The 24,163-nt window shown below is 41.2% G+C and overlaps 1 protein-coding gene across 4 annotated transcripts in view; it reads left to right on the forward strand.

Moving 5' to 3' along the window:
* The window catches only part of UNC5A (unc-5 netrin receptor A), a 596,423-nt gene that overhangs the window by 470,329 nt on the left and 101,931 nt on the right, over positions 1–24,163 (forward strand). The gene's annotated exons all lie outside the window — the stretch shown is intronic.

Consider the following 24,163-nt stretch of genomic DNA (forward strand, 5'->3'; position numbering starts at 1 on the left):
ACAGGAGGTTAGAGGAAATCTCTACAGGGGTGACCCAGACAGCAATAAAAACACATATTACATAGTATTGTAAGTAGTATTTAGATTCTCTTTCAGCAATGTATTGCTGCCTTGGTTCCTTCGAGGGAGAGTTTCCCACAATTACTGTCCAGGTGACAGGTGTAAGCAGAAAAGGTGAGGGGAACTCTACTTAATTATTGCCTATTTAAAAGGTGACAGGCAAAACAGAAAGTGAGGGGTAATTTCTCTCTCCAGGGGAGACAAATACAACAATCATAACATATTTTATAGTAGAATAAGAAAGGGTTAGAACCTCTTTCAGTATTTAAATTCTAACAGAAACATGTACAGTACTAAACAGGCATACAAATATCATTTAAAAGCTCTGAACGTAGTCCTAAAAAAACATTGTTTGGAGTCGGTCTTTAATTACAAATGGCCTTACTTGGCAGTTGGGGAAAAGACAATAAAATGTTAGATCTTTAACTTGGATTCCACTAGTACAGGCAGTCCCCGAGTTACAAACATCTGACTTACAAACGGGGGAAGACAACAGGAAGTGAAAGGAAATCTACTCCTAGGAAGAGAAATTCACTTCTGAAAGAGTTATTATGGGAAAAAGGTGTCTCCATTGAAGCTTTAACAAAACCTTGTTTCCACAACAACTTCACATTTTCAAAATCCAATTGTTACAGGGGCAGAAGGTGAGGTGAAATCTTCTGAACAGGGGCACAGACAGCAAAACAAAGGTTACAGGGGTGTTAACCCTTCCCTGTGCTATCCAAATAACTTAAAAATTATTTTTTGGGTTGGAGTAACACTTAGAAAATGTACCTGTTCCGACCTACAAACAAATTCAACTTAAGAACAAACCTACAGACCCTATCTTGTTTGTAATCTGGGGACTGCCTATACTCTATTGGGTGTGCCCACTTCTGAAAATTAATCATTTTAAGTGAAGTTATATACCATATCATAGTATCCTCCCTTCTAAGTTCTACAAAGAAACTAGACCAGTCAGGAACCTGCAGCACCTAGTCACATACTATTTTAGTATCATGTAGTAAGACTACTAGGCTGCTGCTTGCCATTATTAACGTCAAACCATTGTAATTTGCACTGCAGCCATATGTCGTCCATGGTCTATGGAGTGATCTGTATAATTTTTCTTTTCTGCAAGATGTTCTTTTTTTCATTTTCTTTCTTTTTCATTGTCACTATAAAGTATATTGATATTTGCTTAAATGGCAATATACTGTTCTAGTGACTGTGTTGAGTATTCATCACCTCAATATTACCACTGTAATTTAAGAGGACCTGTATTGTGGCATTTGTGTCCCAAATGTAAATTCCAGAGGGCAAAGGACTATCCCGCAATAATACCTTTAATCATTGCTAATTCATTCTCCATTACTGACTTATTATGACTTGTTCTGCACTGTGCTTTTGTGTGGAGACAGCCATCTTGAAAGAGGAGGGGGCTTTGCTTTCTCATGTCAGAGTTGCCACCCTGATAATCTGATGATTGATGGGGTAATGATCAAGAATCAGAAGGAAAGTTGGAAGAAGCAGTGATTTACAGAAATAATGAAATAGAAGCAAGGAGATGCATGCACTGCCATTTCTCGGGTACAGCTTATGCTCTAGAAAGGAAACACTGAGCAGCACAGTTGTGACATCACCAAATCTAACTGCAGATCTCAAAAGAAGCTTGCCATAGATCAAAATTCTGTGGCCATTCCCACTCGACAGAGATCAATCTAACCATCAACTTCAAATGGGTCTGGTGGAGAACATTCCTTTGACCAACGGCTGCAGCCAACTGGCTACAGCGCTGATCAGTGTATTTTGACACCAGAGGAGTCCCTGCAAACTGGGGACGATTCCTCCAACCATCTCGTTTGCTTGGATAGAGGAATTGTTTGTTTTTTGTTTTGTTTTTCGATCCGCCCTCTGGGTGACCAAAAAAAAAAGAATCATCTATGGCCAGCCTTAGTTGATCTCACTCTGCAGATATATGAGTTTCAAGGTACAGGAATGCCAAGGCAAAGGAAGTGCACTGCTATTTTATAAGTGGAATGCAAGACAAAATGCATATTTTTTAGGATTCTGTTTAGGAACAATTTACACTTGTAGGTATTCCCTATAAGACACCATATCTTCATGCTTTGCTTTCAGGTCTTTTTTTTACTGCTGATGTGGCATAGTGCTAATTCACAGCATTTTGTATGCCTTATTTGTATGTTATGTTTCCATTTAATCTTTTGCAAAAGAAAAAAAGGATATTCGCGTCCATTTAAAAAAAAATGGCTTCTTGTTCCATGAAAAAAATAAAAATGATTTTATTTACTTAAACATTTTTGCCACTAATAATACAAGTACTTAAATATAGTCTTATGCACTGCTGAAGCTCTAAATGAATTTGTCCATCTGCTGCTGGTAACTCATTGATTTCTGTCCCTTGTTCGGTCAGTTCACTGTCGATGTACAGTATTTTATCCTGACTTCAAAGGGAATTGAATCTGCAAACATTCCATACTTATTAACTTTGTTCCCTCCATGGAATCGGCTCTCTGGAGACATAATTTCAGCTGCGAAAAACAGGGTGATGTTTCATGTTTCTGGATCAAACTACAGTTTTGCTAGAGGCATTCCTCATAACTTAAAGATCTCTTACTCCGGGCTGCCTTTTATTGAGGTGCTAGGTATTCAGGTTATCATTTTCGTTGTTATTGAAGTCATCAAAGATTGCAAACATTACACTTAAAGAGGACCTTGCACTAAAATTGAACATCCGCTTACAATCTCAAAATGCTAAAAAAAAGAAAAAATACCTGTGGGGGAAAAAAAGTTGATTATTACACTTAACTCAGCTGGGGTCAGCATACTTTGGGTGATAACTTGAGGAATTTCAAAAAGCTCAAATCTCGCAAGAAGGCATTACTGCACTGTGGTGTTGCATCATCTTGCAAGATTTGGAATGCTCTACATTCCCTGGGATATTGCCTGAAGGATGCTAACGTCAACCCCTGCAACACAGAAATGAGAGTGAAATGTAAGCATTTTTACTAACACACTCCTCTTCCACAGGTGTTTTTAAATTTCCTTTGCAGCAGATAAACATGGGGGCCCCTACAAATAAAGTGGACCTTGCATGGAGTGCAGGTTCTGCTTTAAGAACACTAAATGTGAATTCAGAAAAATCAATGTGGAACTTTGTAAACTACTAGAGAACATCACTGATTATATCCTTTATTATACTGAAAGTTCTACTTTCACTTTGCCACTGAGCAGATCAGCTTCTTCCTGGTCCTTGCCTAGTGAGATCCCACCCCAGCAAACAGGTAGGTCTTTCCTCAGTGAGACTACTCCCCCATCACACATTGGTCATTCCCCAGTGATATCCTACCTCCAGCACACACACATATGTCTCTCCCCTGTAGCCCTTCTCCAGCACATACTCTTCAGTTTCCTTTCTAGAGGCTCTCAAGTCTGCACTTAATAGTGATAAGCTGAATGTACCTGGGTTTGGTTTGAACAAAGTTCACGGAACATTACTAAAGTTCAGGGGCTGAATTCAAACCTATTGAAGTCAATGGGAGCCGAATGTTTACAGTTCTGGCCATTTTCTGAGCTGATAGACAAGTGATTGTTAAACAAATGGCATGGGAGCCTGGGCACTGCTTTGACGGACATGTACCAAAGCCAAAAAAAAAAAAAAAAAAATTCAAATTTGATTTGTTGGAGAACAGCAACTTTAGTAATGCTTAATAATTAAAATTGCAAAACTCCATTACAAAACATGCCTGGGGGATGCCCTGACGCTGCCTGAAGTGGAAGTGAATTGGTGCATCTGTACAACCTACTACAGCAACATTGACATTCACAAATAAAAAGTGTGTTTACATTACAGACAAAATGAAAGCTCCCAGTCATGTTTTACTGTTTGTAAACAAATGGCCAGAGGATATATTCATCTATGTTGTATACCAGACCCTTATCTGGTAAGGATCTGGATCTGGTACAGAAAAATGGCATGAGGTTTTCCACTGACTTAGGCCTGGGAGAGCCCATGCAAAAAAAAGAAAGAAATTCATGCATTTGCCCCCCCCCCCAACACACATCTGAACCCCGAAACTGCTTGCCTGCTACTGACAACTCCAGAGGATCATTGAACTTATATAAACATAACCATGTTTGGTCAATGGTGTCACGGGATCCCAATGATGTCATTGACCATATTTTTTTTTCTTTTTATTATAGACGTTAATGTGGGACTCAAAAAAGCTTCCCCCATCATTCATGCCAGATGCTTCAGGTCTGGTATAAATTTTAAGGGGGACCCCCACCAAAAAATGAGTATGGGAAACCCCATGCCAAATAAACAAGGAAAAAACAGCATTGGATCCCCCCCTCCAAATTTCCATACCAGACCCTTATCCGAGCATGCAGCCTGGAAGACCAGGAAAGGGGGGGTGTGCGCCCCCTTTCTGAACCCCTTTCTAAATCAGGATGAGCTTTATGTTCGGGTCGAACACGAGTTTGACTCGAACATTGGCTGTACGCTGAATAGCGAACATTTTGGGGTGTTCGTGGAAAATTCAAACGCCGCGGAACACCCTTTAAAAGTCTATGGGAGAAATCAAAAGTGCTAATTTTAAAGGTTAATATGCAAGTTATTGTCATAAAAAGTGTTTGGGGACCTGGGTCCTGCCCCAGGGGACATGTATCAATGCAAAAAAAATTTTTAAAAACGGCCATTATTTTGGGTGCAGTGATTTTAATAATGCTTAAAGTGAAACAATAAAAGTGAAATATTCCCATAAATTTTGTACCTGGGGGGTGTCTATAGTATGCCTGTAAAGTGGCGCATGTTTCCCGTGTTTTGAACAGTCCGTGAGCAAAATGGGTTTTCTAAAGGAAAAAAAGTCATTTAAAAGTACTTACGGCTATTAATGAATTGTCGGTCCCGGCAATACACATAAAAGTCATTGAAAAAAACAGCATGGGATTCCCTCACAGTCCATTACCAGGCCCTTTAGGTCTGGTATGGATATTAAGGGGAACCCCGCGCGAAAATTAAAAAAATAATGGCGTGGGGGTCCCCCCAAAAATCCATACCAGACCCTTATCCGAGCACGCAACCTGGCAGGCCGCAGGAAAAGAGGGGGGAACGAGAGAGCGCCCCCCCCTCCTGAACCGTACCAGGCCACATGCCCTCAACATGGGGAGGATGTCCCTATGTTGATGGGGACAAGGGCCTCATCCCCACAACCCTTGCCCGGTGGTTGTGGTGGTATGCGGGCGGGGGGATTATTGGAATCTGGAAGCCCCCTTTAACAAGGGGACCCCAAGATCCGGCCCCCCTCCCCTGTGTGAATTGGTAATGGGGTACAAATGTACCCCTACTATTTCACAAAAAAAGTGTCAAAAATGTTAAAAAAGACAATAGCCGGTTTTTGACAACTCCTTTATTAATGTCTTCTTCTTTCCCTGCTTTTTCTTCCATCTTCTTCTGGTCTTCCTTCGGTTTTCTTCTTCTTCCTCCATGTTGTTCTTCCCCCACTTCTTCCTCTATCTTCTTCTGCTTCTTCCTCCAGTCCTCTGCTTCTTCCTCCGGTCTTCTCCTCCGGCATCTTCCTCCATCTTCTTCTTCCCTGCTTCGTCCTGCGGACGATCCGCCTCAATGGGAGTTTCCCACTGTGTGACGCTTCTGTTCTTGTGACAGCTCTTATATAACTGAGGGCAGGGCCACCCGGTGACCCCGCCCCCTCTGACGCAGGCTTCCTCTGTGGTGTCAGAGGGGGGCGGGGTCACCCGTTTATGATCTCTGATGTTTTGGGGATGTGTGAGCTACAATGGCTCAGGAAATTTGGTCAAAATTGTTGGCAAGATGAATGAAGTATATTATCAAAAAATACTGGAGGAACATTTGCATTCATCAGCTAGGAAGCTGCGCATGGGACATACTTGGACATTCCAACATGACACTGATCCAAAACACAAGGTCAAGTCGACCTGTCATTGGCTACAGCAGAATAAAGTGAAGGTTCTGGAGTGGCCATCTCAGTCTCCTGACCTCAATATCGTTGAGCCACTCTGGGGAGGTCTCAAATGTGCAGTTCATGCAAGACAGCCCAAGAATTTACAGGAACTGGAGGCTTTTTGCCAAGAGGAATGGGCAGCTTTACCATCTGAGAAGATAAAAAGCCTCATCCACAAATACCACAAAAGACTTCAAGCTGTCATTGATGTTAAAGGGGGCAATACGTGGTATTAAGAACTGGGGTATGTACACTTTTGATCAGGGTAATTTGGGTAGCTTATGCTGCCATTATGATTTAACCCTACTGGCGGTATTCCAGAGTGTGGCTCGGGGTTAAATTCCAGTACCATTAGCTGTAACCCCGAGCCACACTTGGGATTGCATTGAAGAATCCTGGGAAAATTACCTTGTCACCAGGATCCTGCAATGTCCCCTCGCTGTGTTCTCCGCCGGATCATCTGCCTGATGTCCTGTGTTCTGGGCTCCGTTCATTGCAAGCGTCACGACGCATGGGGGTTGAGCCCTGTGGCAAATTCAAAAAGTACACAAAACATAACACTTACAGTACACTGTAATCTTACAGATTACATTACTGTATGAAATCATTTCACATCCCTTTTGTCCCTAGTGCTTTGTCCAGTGCCCTGCCTGCACTTTTATATTATATATACTGTTCTTTCTGCCTGGAAACTTGAGATTGTCCATGGCAACCAAAAAGTTTCCCTTTACGTAAAAAGTGGTTTTAGACCAGCTAGAAAACAGCGATAGTAAATTAGAACACTTGCAGAAGTGAATCGTGGGGAAATTCATTTTATTATTATTAAATTATTATTTTTTTATAATTATTTATAGTTATTTATTATATTATAATTTATGATTTCGTTTTTCAAACTTTATCATACCTGGGATGTCTACTAGACTCTTGTTTGGACATATTTAAGTGTGTTATTACTAAGAATTACAGTCCTACAATATAAAACGCCAAATTTCTATGCAAAACAATGTACCGCTTTGAGATTCAAAAATCTGACATAATCATACAGGGAGCCAGGGAGGCTACAAAGAGTAAACACAGATGATTGATAATGAATGGCTTCAGCCAAACATTAACCATGAGTGAAAGAAAAGTTTTTGTGTTATCATTCATATTCTCTGAAAAATGGCCAAGAAATCATCAATTCTGCCAGGGTATGTAAACTTATGAGTACAATTGTATATATGGTCATACACATGCCTTTAATGCATAACTGAACAGATGCAAGTGACTGCATTTTTTTTTCTTCTGAACATGGATTGTGAATAGGTGTGAAAGATGTATAATCCTCATTGCTGTCCTTGGGATCTTCTTACAACAACAAAATTACAGGTTTACCAATATGTAATTTGGTGTTTTCAAAGAAGAAGGTAATCCATAATATGCCACACACAGTACATGGGTCACCTTGAAAAAAAAATCATGTGCATAGTTACAAGAAATGGCCATGTGTATGACTGGCTGATTATCTTAAAAAAACTCTTCTTTTTCTTTTTTTTTTTTTTTTTTTTTGACAATTTGGACTACTTAATTTTAAAATATGTTCAACAGTTTAGAAGAGCACACACTGTTTTGTATAATTTTTATTGATTGTCAAAAATATTTATTTTGCAAATAAACATTTATAACAGGACACTCATGACACTAATTAGAAAGCCCAGAACAGTCTGTATTCTTTCTGGTAGACTGTGTTAATTGACTCATTAACACATTGCAGTGTCTTATCAGAAAGCAAGGGAGGTGACTCATTTAGGTCCATTTTAAGTAATAGCTGCTATCTGTGAGTTCAGAGAACTCTTATTCTTGCTTAGAGCACCATCTGCTGTATGCATATGGTAAATATGAAATAATATGTTGTGATATTGAGTAAAAAATGAATAAAGTATTTTTTATCTTTTACTTAATTTTAAGTAAGTTCATTATTTTTTTAAAAATCCCTCTAAAATTAATGCACTGTTTATTCAAAGTAAAAACATCCCAAAAATTCAAAATGCAGTCCACTTGTGATCTGCAGGGGGTATAAATAATAAGTTAATGACACCCCAAATGCAGGTCGCAAATGCATTGCATTTGCCCACACCGGAACGCATGGTACAAAAGTGCCATGCAACCTGAGTGCAGTGCGTATCTAAAAGTAGTGCATTCGCTACTTTTGGTGCGATGTGTTACAATTTCATTCCTTTCAAAATGAATTGAGCTGGTGAATTGCACAAGAACACACAGTGCGTTCCTGTGCTGGCATGGTGGGAACCCTTAGGGCCAGTTCACACCATAGAAACGCAGTCCGGATGCGCTCCAGATGCTTTTTTGCATGTGCGTTTTTGGTGCGTTTTTGATACAGTCCAGTGCATTTTTCCACCCTTTTTTTTCCTTAACCTAAAATAAGAACACAGGTGTTCCAGGGCTTTTTTGGTGCGTTTAGGTGCGTTCCTGTGAGTTTTTGATGCTTTTTTTACAGCGTTCCAGTAGTCCAGTGCAGGAAATATGCAGCATGTTCTACTTTTTTTTCTGGAACGCACTGGAACTGCAAGCACTGGTGTGAACTATGCCATTGAAAACCATGTAACCTACTTTCTATGCAATTTTGATGCAGAAAAAAAACGCACTGCATGTGGTGTGAACTGGCCCTTAAGGAATGTTTAATTAATAATAAATGAAATAGCACTTTTCCTACGATGGACTTTCCAACGGGAAATGTCCGATGACAGGCTGTTGCCGGAAAATCTGACCGTGTGTACGCTCCATCGGACAATCGTTGTCGGACTTTCCGCCAACAAATGTTGGCTAGCAGGTTTTCAAATTTTCCGCGGACAAATGTGTGTTGTCGGATTTTCCAAGCATGTGTACACAAGTCCATCGGACAAAAGTCCAAAGTACACATACACATGCTCGGAGGCAAGGACGAGCTAGAAGCGGTCGGTCTTGTAAACTAGCATTCGTAATGGAGAATTAACATTTGTGACGTGGCAAATTATGAAATCTCGAAATGCAGCGCACATTCTCCTCTTCTTTAATGGGATAATAATGAAGCTGCTTTGCTGGTGATACTGATGGAGTTATTGCAAACAAATTTTCAAAGGCTTTTTTTTCTAGTGTTATCAAGAATAATATTATTATCATTATTATTTTTTTATTTGGGCAAGTTACCACAACACCATTATCTCGTAGTTTTTAAGATCAAACATACAACTATGTTGGTGTCCCTTGTCAATTTTACATTGTATTTTTTAAAATGTAAGGGCTCTTTCACACGGGGCGGATCAGTGATGATCCGCCCCGTGAACACCCGCTGGCTCAGCGGGGATCGCTCCGCCGATCCCCGCTGAGCAGAAAGATGACAGGTCCATCGCTGCACGCTGTGCAGCTACGGACCTGTCAGAGCGCCGCTCTCCCCTATGGGGGATCGGATGATGACGGACCGTAGTGTCCGTCGTCACCCGATCCGATCCGAAAACGGATGGAAAAGTAGGTTTTTCCTCCGTTACACTTTTCGGATCGGAGCGGCGTCGGATGTCAGCGGACACGTCACCGCTGACATCCGACGCTCCATAGGGATACATGTATGTCCGTTTTTCATCGAAAACGGAAGGATGAAAAACGGACATACGGATCCCCCGTGTGAAAGAGCCTTAACTGATTACTCCCAAACTGTCATTTGAAGTAAAAGACATAGGTGTCCTTTTATGAAACTGAGATCAGCAGCGATCCCGAGTCTCACCGCTGATCTCAGGTCATTACCAGTTTATGAAACTGAGATAATCAGTGGAGAACATGTTCTCCGCTGATTATCTCAGCACAGTGAGAATTTGTAACTGACTTCACAGAAACGGCCAGTTTATGAAGGTGCGATCTCAGCACCTCACTGGCGATCTGTGACAAAATTCTCACTTTCTGATTCACCATTTCAGAAGTGGAGAATCAGAGTGAGAAGCCTGAAACTGGTGACATTTATAGTGTATATATATATTTATATATATATATTTATATATATATATAGATATATATATATATAGATATCTATATATATAGATATATATAGATATCTATATATATCTATATATAGATATATATATATATATATATATATATATATGTGTGTATATATATATATATATACGTATATATATATAGATATATATATAGATATAGATATATAGAGATATAGATATGTATATATCTATATATATATATATATATATATATATATATATATATATATAGATATGTATATATCTATATCTATATATATAGATATAGATAGATAAATAGATATTTATTGATATATATAGACTATATCTATCTATAGATATATCTATATATAGATACATCTATTATATATATTTTTACATATATATATATATATATATATATATATATATATATATATATATATATATATAGATAGATAGATAGATAGATATATATATTATATATCTATTATCTATATATTATATATTATATATATATATAATATATATATATAGATATATTTAGATATATTGAAACAAAAATATCATTAATTACTACTTTATACGTTACTTTAGATATTTCCAGATAGCTGCTCCTGATGAGTGGACAAACTTCCACGAAACGCGTCGAGCAATACAACTGAACATTCATATTTTTTTGACATGTCACAACGAATATGTATTTACCATGGGCATTTTAGTGTTTTAGCCATCAGTTTGATTTTAATACAATATTAATTATGTATACACATGTGGGGTGTTATGTTGATGATGCTGCAATCTACCTATGTTACAATGTTTAACATGTTACTATGCTACTATTATATGTCCTACTGCCATGTTTTACATACTTTGTACCTTATTTATTGACTATATGGGAGTATCATCTATTGCACCTTGTTTCTCATGTGGTATCAATAAATTTACAAATTTTTTTACATCTGATGACTCAGCCTGCCCTAGTGATGTGTTTCATATAAAGTCTCAATTGTCCCCCTTTTTTTCCCCTAGTTCCCCTTATTTTTCTCATATATAGATATATGTATATATTTTTTTTTAGATGTTCACGTCTCTGGCTGGGTTCACACTTGTGCATTGCGTGAACCAGCGTGATTCCTAAGTGGGTTTTCACATCGCACCTACATTGACATCTGTGCACCACTGCGGGTGTCAATGTAAAGTTAATGACACCCCCAGATCATTTCACAAATTGCAGTACGAACTATGTAATGGTGCAGGAATCGGATCGCATGGGTGTTCACACCCATGCGATCCGATTCCAGTGCGGACCAAATAAAGGGTCCTGTACCATTTTGGTGCAAATGCAATATGATTTAGGGCCAGTTCCCACTGCTGCAGTGTCCGAGATCGGATGTGATTCGCACCGCACTGCAGTGCAAAATCACATCCGATCTCTGTGCAATGCGATTTCAGCCATACAGATTTAGTATTGCTAAATTTGCAATTGCAAATTTAGTATTGCTAAATTTGCATTGCACTCGGACAAAACTCTTACAGGACCCTTTTTTTGGTCCACAGCAGAATCGGATCGCATGGGTGTTCACACCCATGCGATTCGAACACTGTCCGAGTTTGCAGATCACACTGCGATATGCGAACTGATTTGGGGGTGTTAACTTTTAGGCCCAGTTCACACTTGTGCGATGCCGGACATCGCACAGGCATCGCATGTAATTCGCAGCACACTGCCATTCACATTACATGCGATGTCTGTGCGTTGCGATATCAGCTGTACAGGTAGTATGGCTGATATCGCACCGCATTCGGTGCAAACACGCACAGGACCCTTTTTTCTGTTCGGACCAGAATCGGATCGCATGTCCGGACTGTCAGTTCGCAGTGCGATATGCAAGCTGAACTGGGGGTGTCCTTAACAATGTATTGACACTCCCCAGCGATTCGCATATGGCAGTGTGAACTGACATGTGAGTCGGTGCGATGCGGGAATGGATTCGCAGTGTTCTCGCATTGCACCAGTTTATCAATTTTTATGTTTACCAATTATGAAATATATTTTATTTTAATTTATTAATAAATATTTATACTTGTATACTTTATTAAAATTATTTTTTTAATGATTATAAATGTATTTTGCATTTATATGAATGGTGTATAGCTGCATTACATATGTGCATTACATTCATTTACTATACACCATTCACATTTAAATAGGGACATGTATGATCTTTAAATATTGATAAAAACAATGTTTTTTTATAATTAGGTTAATGTATATTGTGTAGGGGGAATTTAACTTTATTATTTTATTAATATGTTGGGGAATAATGTGTGCTGATTTGTGTTACACTTTGTATTTTATGGTTCCTCATACTGTAATCCCGCTATATCACGCGAGATTACAGTGAGAGGAGCCGTTCTCAGAAGTTCCCGGCGTTTGTAGATCGATCCTCAACTCAACATGAGAAGCGATCTACACACTTTCATAAACAGGCACTCAGAAGAGAGCGATCTCCTCTGAGAATGCCTGAGAACTGAAAAGCGGTATTTTACCACACTTTCATAAAAGGACACCATAGCCAAGTATTATTCTCCACAATTTTTTTATTGTGCATTAAAAAAAGATAACAAATAAAATTAGACATGCTATCTGCCAATAGAACTTAACCAAAAAGTGCATTCTATGCATCCAAAAATATAGAGAATATACCAAATCAAATCATTATTCAACCAAAAAATAATGTCAAAGCAATAACTCCAAGGCCAATAATAAATAACATGTTATCACCTCCGATTCCACAACATGGCTGGTTGATGAACGGCCGCTCAGAAACAAACTGAAAAGCACGAAATGAAAAGTGAGAACTGAAAAGCGATAAATGAAAAGCGCAAAAAGAAAAGCACGAATCAACACTCACCAAACTTCTACTAACACGAAATTAGCAAAAGGAGTCCAAAGGATGGCGCTAAAGAGCTGAAAAACCATGTAATACGTCACTACGTTCGCGATTGTTGGCCAACAATTGTGTGCCGTGTGTATGCAAGACAAGTTTGGGCCAACGCCCTTCGGACAAAAGTCCACAGTTTTGTTGGCCAACAACCCGATCGTGTGTACGAGGCTTTAGACCCCATACACACTATACAACTTTTTTGTCTGATTTCCTATAGATTTACCAAAACCATGTAGTACAAGGGCCTGCCTGATTGCATACAAATTGAAACACTTAAGGTTTGACCTCATGTTATATGGTTGTGGTAAATCTAAAGGAAAAAAATCTACGGAAATTGTATAGTGTGTATCTAGCTTAAAGCCACGTACACATGGACAGAAAGTTGGAAGACATTTGCCAGTTCAAAAAAAACTAGCTGACATTCTGTCCATGTGTATATCGGTCTGTCCGCCAGAATCCGGCTTTTGTCGGACGTGCATGCTGGAAAACCAGCAGCTGACTGACTCCCGATCAGCGCTCTCAGCCAATGGCAGAGAGCACTGATCGGAGTGTTCTGGCGGGGCATCTCCCTGTCAGAACACAACAGCTCAACGGGGGAGATCGTTGGACGAACCTTGCATTGTTAGTACAGTGTCTCCGACCGAAGCTGTCAGTTTTTTTGTGCAACCCAGCGAAAAACTGTTACGCCCTGTACACACGGTCGGACATTGATCGGACATTCCGACAACAAAATTCATGGATTTTTTCAGACGGATGTTGGCTCAAACTTGTCTTGCATACACATGGTCACACAAAGTAGTTGGAAAATTCGATCGTTCTGAACGTGGTGACGTAAAACACGTACGTCGGGACTATAAACGGGGCAGTAGCCAATAGCTTTCTTCTATTAATTTATTCTGAGCATGCGTGGCACTTTGTGTGTCGGATTTGTGTACACACGATCGGAATTTCCGACAACGGATTTTGTTGTCGGAAAATTTTAAAGCCTGCTCTCAAACTTTTTGTATCGGAAAATTCCTATGGAAAATGTGTGATGGAGCCTACACACGGTTGGAATTTTCGACAACAAGGTCCTATCACACATTTTCCATCGGAAATTCCTATCGTGTGTACAGGGCATAAGTGTGTACCCGGCTTAACAGAAAACTTCTTTTGTTTGCTCTCTTTTAGCCTAATAAACATACACTTGAAAGCACTTATATTGTTCCCAGCTGTGTTTGTAGATTACAAATTACCCATATGGTATGAAGAAGGGTAGATGGGGAGGTGTTCTGTAGTTGTGTCCTAGGTTGACATTGTTTCTCTTCCATAGATACAGCATGGTGAGCCGCTGATAAGGCATTACAGCTGGCCCTCCTGTACCGGGCCCGGCCCCATCAGTGCAAAAGGGGGGCCCGGGCACCTGCCGCGCAGGAGGGATGGATGTACTGCTTTTTTGCTCCTCTTGTGGCTCTCCCTGCAGCGCTGCTGGTTCTTCTTCTTTCCCTCCCTCCCTCCCTCCGGCAGCGCTGCAGGGCGATCCATTCAAGTATCTGTGTCAGCCAAGCTCCATTCAGAAGCAATGTGTGTTTTTACACACTGCAGCCAGTGAAGATTCCTGTCGTCAGAGCATGCCTGAGCTCCTTGCTTCTCTCCCCTCCCCTTCCTCTTCTTTGCAGTCATTGGTTGCTAGGTGTCCAAGTAACCAATGATTCTTTGCAGTGGGCACAGCTCCGCCTCTCAATTTCACCCCCTCAGCTCCAGCTCCCTCTATCTGGCTCCCAGCGGCTCCTGCTCTAAGGTGAGGGGACTTATAGCATTCAGATCGGGGGGAGGGAGGTTGGGCAGGAGGGGCATAAATGTTACTATCAGGAGAGGTAGGGGGACTCGGCCTTCTTTGCTTGCCGCCATCGTCACTACCAACATAGCACACCACAGGGTAATTTCATATAGGGGACAGATAGAAGCTGAACTCCTGCATGTTGGCCAGGATTACACACTGCAGACCTGCCCCTGCTTCATAGTGCACAGTACTGTGCTCTCCAGAAAGATGCTGTACTGTTAGCCCAGGAGCATGATGTGGGTGTCAGCAGCCTGAGAGACATTGCTAGGCTTTCTCCCAAGATTCATATAACATTGCCTTGCCCCTCTGCATGTGTAGATAGTGCTTTCTGCCTCTGTGAACTGACCTCTGCTTCCTGCTCCTCTAACCAGCCTGACAGCCTGAACAGAAAGATTAGTCGCTCTGCCCTGCCCAAATTCCAGCACACCATTATCCCCTAGACTGCATAACACTGCTAATCTTTCTTCTACCCCTACCTCCCAACTGTTCCAGAATGGGCCGGACTGTCCTGGGATTTCATTGAAAATCCAGCATCCCACCGATCCAGGCTAAATCCCAGAGCCCATTGCCAGTCTCGGCACCTGGCTCCACTAATCCCCCTGCTCCGATCCCGAGATCTGATCCCCCTTCAGCACAGCTGGCTTCTCCTCCTCTCCCCCCCCCCCACTTTCTGCACTGCAGGGGTTCCAGCATCTGCACCCAGCACCCCCCACTGACTTCCTGATTACCACCCCCCCACTGCTCCTATCCCCTATATGCCCTCCCCCCTCACACCATTGCCAGCTCCCCTCCTCTCCCTGCCTCTGGCTGCAGCTGCTGCAGGGAGAGCCACATCGGGGAATCATTTCCAGTTGTGCCACCCCTCTTCACTTTCTGACCCACCTCCTCTGTGCAGGCTGTAGCTCAGATCCCCCCCCCCCCACGCTCTTTCACCAGCTGCTGCAGGGCACCCAGGGGTATCTTCTCAGGATAGAGAGTAGGGGGGCAGTAAATGTCATATATACTGGCCCCTTCCTTTCCTGAATGAAACCAGTGAGCGCTGTGAATATACAGGAATATACAGGAAGCCAGTTTGCACTTTCTGTTCATTCACTGTGCAGCGCAGCTGAGCCTGCAGAAAAAAGGACTGAGGAATCTATGCCTTCAGTCTCTTTCTCGGTTTCAAAAGGGAGACATCAGGGGTCTGTTTAGACCCTTGATATTTCACCCAAGTCCTCCCAAAAATGTAAAAAAGAAATAGCAAAATATTGCAAGAAAAAAAAAAGAATGCTTTGGTCTCTCAAGAGCAATTGGTATTTGTATCACACTTCAGAGAGTATTATATCACCTCCTCACTACCTGCTTTAACCCCTTCAAACCCCCTCTAGCATGCTGCAAACGTGTGTATCGCATGCAGTTGTGGGGCTCTTGCAGAGCAGCGCCATTCACAGGGGATATAATTCCTGCAGTGGCCACCCCCAGGTGATGCCTCTGCAGCTAAAGGGGGTAGCAGTTTAGGGGGTCAGTAAAGCAGACCGCTGTGGTGTTTTATCGTCCCCCCAACCTCACATGTGAACGAGAGCCCTAAGGACTCATTCACATGGGAACTCTGGCCATGTGAATGAGTGATTTGTACTGGCTGGAGCTGCTTGTTACTCTATGAGGATGCAGCGGCTCTACAAACATAACCGCAGGTCCTAATTTGAAAGGTGCGCAGATGTGGGTGAGTGGGCATGAATACACACTTTCTGTATTCAGGGCTGTACACCTGCATCCAGATGCCTGTCAAATTAGGACCTGTGGCTGTGTTCATACAATCAACTGCATCTTTATACCATATTGGCATAAGGTTGACTGAACACAGCTCCAACCACACAAACCATCTGCTGATTCACATACAGGCCACAGCACCCACACGAATGAGCCCTAGGACCTCATCCACATACAGAGCTTTAATTATTAACGCAATACAGGTTTATCTGTAATATTTAGCAGGAATTTTGTAAGTTATGTTGCAGTTGTGTCCACTAATAATGATTTTATTGTATTTTTAGTGAGAATGTAATTTTGTTTTGTTTTTTGGTGGGTGGGGGGGTGGGGGGCTGTCAGGTAGGATGTACGGGGCCTTGTCATTTCTAACAGCAGCCCTGATGTTGAAGGTGCGTTGTCACTCTAAGGCAGGGTTCACACTGCCATGTGGAGCGGCTCACGGCAGGGGTCCGGTGCTTCCCTGCTCACCATTTTAGGTCTGATTTCAGTCTAAATTTTTTGCTTCATTTGGACCTGAAACAGATCAAAAGATTTTACTTATTTTTTTTATTTATTTCAGTTACTTATATAGCGCCATCAATTTACGCAGCGCTTTACATATACATTGTACATTCACATCAGTCCCTACCCTCAAGGAGCTTACAATCTAAGGTCCCTAACTCACATTCATACATACTAGGGACAATTTAGACAGGATCCAATTAACCTACCAGCATGTCTTTAGAGTGTGGGAGGAAACCGGAGTACCCGGAGGAAACCCACGCAGGCACAGGGAGAACATTGCAAACTCCAGGCAGGTAGTGTGGTGGTTGGGATTTGAACCATCAACCCTTCTTACTGCTAGGCGAAAGTGCTATCCACTACACCACTGTGCCGCCCACATGACCCCTGTGCAAGTTGCTCCGCAGCCGTCCCGGCGCTGTGTGAACTGGCTCCATTGAGAGCCGGTCACAGTCTCCTGACATACGAATGGGATGCGTATATTGCAAATATTATAGTAATATTATAATTATAATAGTGTGAACCTAGCCTAAGACACGAAGTGTGTTATTTGCCGGATTAACAGGTGCAATAAAGCAAAAAAAAACCAAAAAACGATTCCATCCACCTTGTCTAAGTATTTGTAAGCGGTAATATATTATAATTGGGTTCTTGGGTTTATGTATGCTTTAAGACTACTATTTATGTCTCAAGCTTGACAATTACAGTTTGTTTTCTTTACATAGGTAGTCCATTTATAGTCTGCCAGCTTTATATTTGCCTGTTCAGATTGTATCTCTCTTTGTAGCCCCTCTTAAAATATTTGCTCAGTTTAATCAGTGATAATTCATGAGCTATCTAAGCAGAAAACAATCCTATTTCAACAAGGATAAATCATTGCCTAATGTCGGCCGTAGTGGAAGAGTTAAATGACTTTTACTAATTAATTAATTCCCCCCTTAAAACGTAATGCTGATTAAGGTCCCCCCAGGGATTGGATTGTTGATTTTTCTACAAGCTAATTCATTTTCATGCAGCTCTAACCATGACTTTGAGCACTGGTAATGTAGGTGTGTTCCTTACATTGCAAACTTACATGAAGATCAGGAATGGAAGTCCGGAAATTCAGACAGACATTCTCAAAGCAGGCTCTTAGTGGGTTGGCAGCTGTAAATATATAGGTCCCCTATTGATTATAAATAAAGGTATGAGAACCATAATGAGCCTAAACTCATAATACTAGCTAGTAATGTTTAAGTGTCGGTGTAGACCATACAAACACACATGCATGATTCTCAACTATCCTTCATTTGGAACCGAATCCCTCTGTCCCTCTTTTCTCTTTAGTTGTCCCAATTTTTGGTCTGATATAGATATCTAGAAAAAAAAATAATATTAATAATTATACTATAATGCCGTGTACACACGAGCTTTTCATCGTATATTCCGACCGTGTGTATGCCCCATCGGACTTTTTCCATTGAAAATTCAGACAGACTTAGATAAAGAACATGCTCTAAATATTTCCGACGGAACTAATTACTATCGGGAAAACCGCTCATCTGTATGCTGTTCTGACGTACCAAAAACGACGCATGCTCTGAAGCAAGTACGAGACGGAAGCTATTTGCTTCTGGCTATTGAACTTCCGTTTTCTAGTCCTGTCGTACGTGTTGTACGTCACCGCATTCTGGACGGTCGGAATTTGGTGTGACTGTGTGTATGCAAGACAGCTTGAACAGAATTCCGTCGGAGTTCAGAGTTTATTCCGACGGCAAAACCGGTCGTGGGTACAGGGCATTAGCCTACACTAAACATTTTATCCAACCTCTAGGTTATTTTAAAAAACAATGTAAATAATATGTCGGGGTGAAAAAAAGCACTTATGAATCTAAGGGGTAAATCCATTTTCAGGGACAAAAATATACAGTAAATTCAAAATAATATAGCATTTACAATTGCTACATAACCCACACTGTAATTTGTTTTTATTATAAATTACCTTTCCATTTCAGTGTGCAATATGGCAAAAAAATATAATCTCATGCTTGTGTGATTGGCTCAATGATTTTTCCAGAAGTCTGCACTAAGATTAAAGTCAGATTTTAGACACACTCTCAACAGAAATCACATTTTTCTAATGAGTTCAATTTTTCAACATGTTGAAAAATCACTGTGCCTGGTAACAAGCATATTTATTGGTTATCTGCACCCCATTATTGCTTGCTTAAAGAGAATTTGTAGGCTTCTAAAATTTTTTGTAGAATTGTTTGTGAAAGAAATCTGCCACGTGCATATAATCTTACAATGTGCCATGTTATAAAACTCCTCTTTGCCCATGTGATTTGTAATGCTATAAGTAGCTATTGCTGATATTTGCAAGCGTAATTAACTCATTATAGACTTGAATGGCCATTGTTGTCCCTCTATAATACTAACGTGAAGAATAGCAATCAACTACAATTTGTATCAAATTCACTCATGCAGAAAGTAAAATGGAGATTATATTTTCTCCTTGTCCCAGCCTCATATACAGATTGCATGTCCAAGATAATTCTGCACAAATGCGAATACTGTAAGTGTAAGGAGTTAGATGCTTTGAAAGTAATTTACAGTATGTAATTACTTACCTCCAAATTTAAAGAAAAAAATTTGTATTTATTTGTGTACGATTGACATCTGGTAAACTGCATCTCTGAAGGGCGTGTGCAGTTTGATATTTTCTTCGCAATGGCCATTTGCGTCCACTCCAAATTCATTGATGCTCACTTTTTTTGCCTGCCACAAATGAACACATGCGCATTTGAGTGGGTGTAGTCGCAGAAAACACCCAGAATCAAATTGCAGAAAATAGAACTTGTATTAAAGTCAAAGTTCGGCAGTTCACAACAAGCCCAGCAGGAAGACAACCCAACCGGGAATACTCACAAGATGTAAAAGCAGCATGTAGCACAGCAGATCTCAGTGGTGCTGACAATATCTATATTGAGGGGTGGAATGTGGCCTAGCTAGGCTGTACCAGGAGGCTTCCAGGATGGATGGTGTGTCCCTATCCTTTCCCTACTTATCTGGAGCCTCTCCATACCACTATTCACTGTTCCTGATAGACTGGTGACCTGTCTCTACACTACAAACTCGCGGAATGTGCACCAATCCAAGGAGCCAGGGTCTTAAATAGACTCTGTCTGATCCAAGATGCCCACCAGAGACCTGCAGTGGAGAAATCAGACTGCACATGCCTACATGCTTTTTTTGTGCTTGCCATCAGTGCACCAATGTGTACTTCACCAGAGTCACATGGCCTGCCAGCATCCAACTGGATGCTGCCCCGGTGACTCTAGGAACCATAGAGGAACCATGTTTCTCTCGACTTCCTCTCTCTCTGCAATGCTGCTGCAGTTGAGCACCACCTGCAGTGGAGAAATCAGACTGCACATGCCTACATGCTTTTTTTGTGCTTGCCATCAGTGCACCAATGTGTACTTCTACACCCACAGCCACTTTATTAACACTGACTTCTGTGCTTTCTGTAACTGCACTGATATGCACCATGTGCCTGCCATTGAACGTGGCAAAAAATATAAATAAAGGTATGAGAAATAAAAAAAAGAATTCATATATTTTTTTCTTCCATAAAGATTTTATTCAATATAAAAAGGTGAACATACAGATCAAAGATATAATCACATGTCAACATATAACCAGGGCAATATATAAGTACCATTTAAAAGATACAACATGGAGGTGCAGCTTGGAGTAAAAAGACCAAGAACGAATTTAAAAAAATTTTAAATTGGCGTCGGAGGGCAGAGGGTCACATATTCATTTTTCACCTCCCCCCTAAATTCCCCCCCCCCCCCGATTTGGTCAAGGGGAGGAAAGGGATTATGGATTCATTCCTGGTCAAAGATAAGAAAGTGTTGTGACCAAATAGGGCATATGTGGTACCAGAAGAAAGGTGCCTAACATTAAGGCACAGTGTCCAAGTGCAACTGAGATTTAGAAGGAGGTAGAGGTTCAGCAATAGGATAAAATAAATAGAAAATAAGGAAAGGAGGAAAGCAGAGATGTAGAAAGAAGGAGAAGAAGGAGGCAGAAAAGAGAGGGGAGGATGGGAGTAAGACCCATGGCAGGAAAAGGGAGTGAGAAGCGGGTATTGAGATAGGGGTGGGGGAGCCAGAGAGAGGGGGGGAGGTATGCGGGGGATATTTGTTAGGTTGTCAGGAGAGGATCTGCACCCACACACCAATCCCCCGCCCAAGGTAACCTGCAGCTTGACGCAGATTTCATAGAGTAGCCAGTATGGGACATACTGATGATCAGTGGTTGTGAAATGAGTCCAGCAGGCCCAAATGATTGGGAATTTGTGTATTCTATCTTGCGAGATATGGATCAATTCCTTCATATCCTTTATTTTGGAGATTCTCGCAAACCATTCCCTGATCGTTGGAGTGCAAGTGGAGCGTCAATGTTTGGTGATGCAGAGTCTGGCTGCATTGACCATATGCATGCCAGGAGGTATGTACCAGGAGGCAGAGCAGGCCTCCTGGTACGTAGAGAAGAAGCCTGGTGGTAAGATTATCGGGACTGCTTGTAGCAGGTATAGTATGTGTGGTAGGATGATCATCTTAATCAGGGCAGAGCGACCAAACCAAGATACATTCAGGCCCGCCCAGTCCTTAAGGTGTTTTTGGACCCTGAGTAGGGCAATGTGGTGATTTGTTAGGTAAAGGTCTGATAAGCGGGCAGGGATTTGAATGCCAAGGTAGGTGATTGCATCTTTTGTTCTTCCTTCGGGGGGGGGGGAGGGTGATGTATAGGGCGTGTGATTTTGCGTGGTTGATTTTGAGGTTTGAAATCTTGCCAAAGAGTTCTAGATCTTTGAGGAGATCCAGTAGGGAAATGCGAGGCGATTTTAAAGAGAGTAAAATGTCGTTGGCAAAAGCCGTGACCTTGAACTCCCTTTCTTTCACAGTTACCCCTTGGATGTCTGGGTTGACTCTTAGCTTGTTAAGAAAGGGTTCCAGGTTAAGTATATAAATCAGGGGTGAAAGTGGGCATCCTTGACATGTACCATTGCTGATAGGGAAGGCATTGACCTTTACTGCTGCAGAGGGGCCAGAATACAGGGCCATTATAGATGATATCATGCGGCTCTCAAGGCCTATCACCCGGAGAACCTCACGGCTGTAGTCCCAGGCCACCCTGTCGAACGCCTTCTCAGCATCAAGTGAAAGAAAAAATCCTTGGGTTTTGGAAGACGTGAGCCAGTGGCGCAGGTTCATTGTAGGATGGTGTTGTCCCTGGCCTCCCTGCCAGGGACAAAGCCCACTTGGTCTAGGAAGATGAGACCGGGCAGAAGGAGGAGTAATTTATTGGCTAGAATCTTTGCATAAATTTTAATGTCTACATTTAAAAGGGAAATAGGTCTATAATTTGCTACTAATGAGGGGTCTTTACCTTCCTTGGGTATCACAGTAATGGGGGCAATTAGCATTCTGTCTGTTCTGATCTGGGGGTCCTCTAGAGCATTAAGGGTAGCTAAAAGTTGGGGGGAGAAAACATCAGTAAAGGATTTGTAGTACTGGAGGGTAAAGCCGTCTGGGCCCGGGCTTTTGTCAGTTTTTATCTGTTTAATGGCCATCTCCAGTTCTATTGCCGATAATTGGCTTTCAAGATCAAGTGACTGTTGGGGGGTTAGGGGCTTAGGGCTGTACCAGGAAAGGAAGTCTTTGATGAGTTCAGTGCTTATTTCGGGGGTGGTTTGGGTGATGTGGTTGGCCTGTAGGTTGTAAAGGTTTGAATAGAAACTCTCAAATTCTTTAGCAATTTCCTCATTCTTGCCCACAAGGGTTCCCCTGGTGTTGCGTATATGGTGGATTATAGAAGACGTTTTAGAAGCTTGAACTGTGCGCACCAAAAAATAATTCATATATTAAGTGTTATCATTAAATATTAAATTAGTATTATACCCCTAACCAAAACTGTAATATATTGTGGCCTACCAATCATTAGATGTTGTGGCAGAATTAGTTGTACCTGGTGGTCTGGCCAGTAATACATCTCCTGTATAAGGGTGCCTATGCTCTGGATGAAAGAGCAACAGAAACACATTTGGACAGCGCCATTGTCAGTCTTTGAGGGAGGGGAGTGTTGGATGCACTAGCAGATTTAGATACACTTACAAATTAAAGCCAAACGCCAGAAAACACTTTCTAAGCAATTACAGCAAACAGTTTTTTTTCTTTTGGGATAAAGGTTTTAAATAATTGAACAAAAGCTGACGAATGTAAGCACCCCTGTCTATGTTAAATGGTTTGTTTCAACTCTCTAACAGCTACATCTGCAGGACAGCTTATTCTGTTGAAAAACAACAGACTTACTGGCAGGATCACAAGGGTTAAAATAAAAGAAAGCATAACAAAGAAAACAAATGCAGCTTTTATATGTAAGAATTGGTAAGCTGCAATACAATATATATGTATATAATGTATAATATATAATGTAGTCAAAATAGAATTATTTTCAAGATAGTGGTAATTTATTTAAAATGGTCTATTACAGGCAATATAAAATAGTGATTGGTGCTCATTACTTGTTCACCAGCGCAGTGCGAACAGCATGCAATATAGATTAGACTAGCAGTGTTCCTTTCTCTGAAACAGGCGTATCCTTGAACAAAGAACTGACATTCCAGATCAGTAAAAGTTTTGCGTTTTGCTTAGCTGCTTGTCACATCTGATCCCAAATTACAGGCAGTGCTTGCAGGGCTTTCAGGTTCAGCCGTTTTGTTCACAATGCAAAGTATAAAGGACACTTTGAAAGCTTGTTTTCTGCTAGGCTGGAGTCAGGTGAATATACTGTGTTTTGTGTTTAATGCTATATTTTACTTGCAGGGTGAACCATAGTATGGTCCTGTAACATAGGAATGTACTGGTGATTCTCCAATTCCATGCCATAGAACGACAAACATTATTTTTACATTCTAGCGTGGGAAATTTGTGTGGAGGCTCTACATACAGTATGTTTGTATATATGTCTATAAAGTATATGTGATATAACGCTTACTATGAGATACACACATGGAGCATGCCCTATCCCTCAGTTGTTCAGTTTTTCATCCAGAAGTCACAT

The sequence above is a fragment of the Aquarana catesbeiana genome, linkage group LG03 (assembly GCF_042186555.1).
Source record: "Aquarana catesbeiana isolate 2022-GZ linkage group LG03, ASM4218655v1, whole genome shotgun sequence".
Classification (NCBI taxonomy): Eukaryota; Metazoa; Chordata; class Amphibia; order Anura; family Ranidae; genus Aquarana; species Aquarana catesbeiana.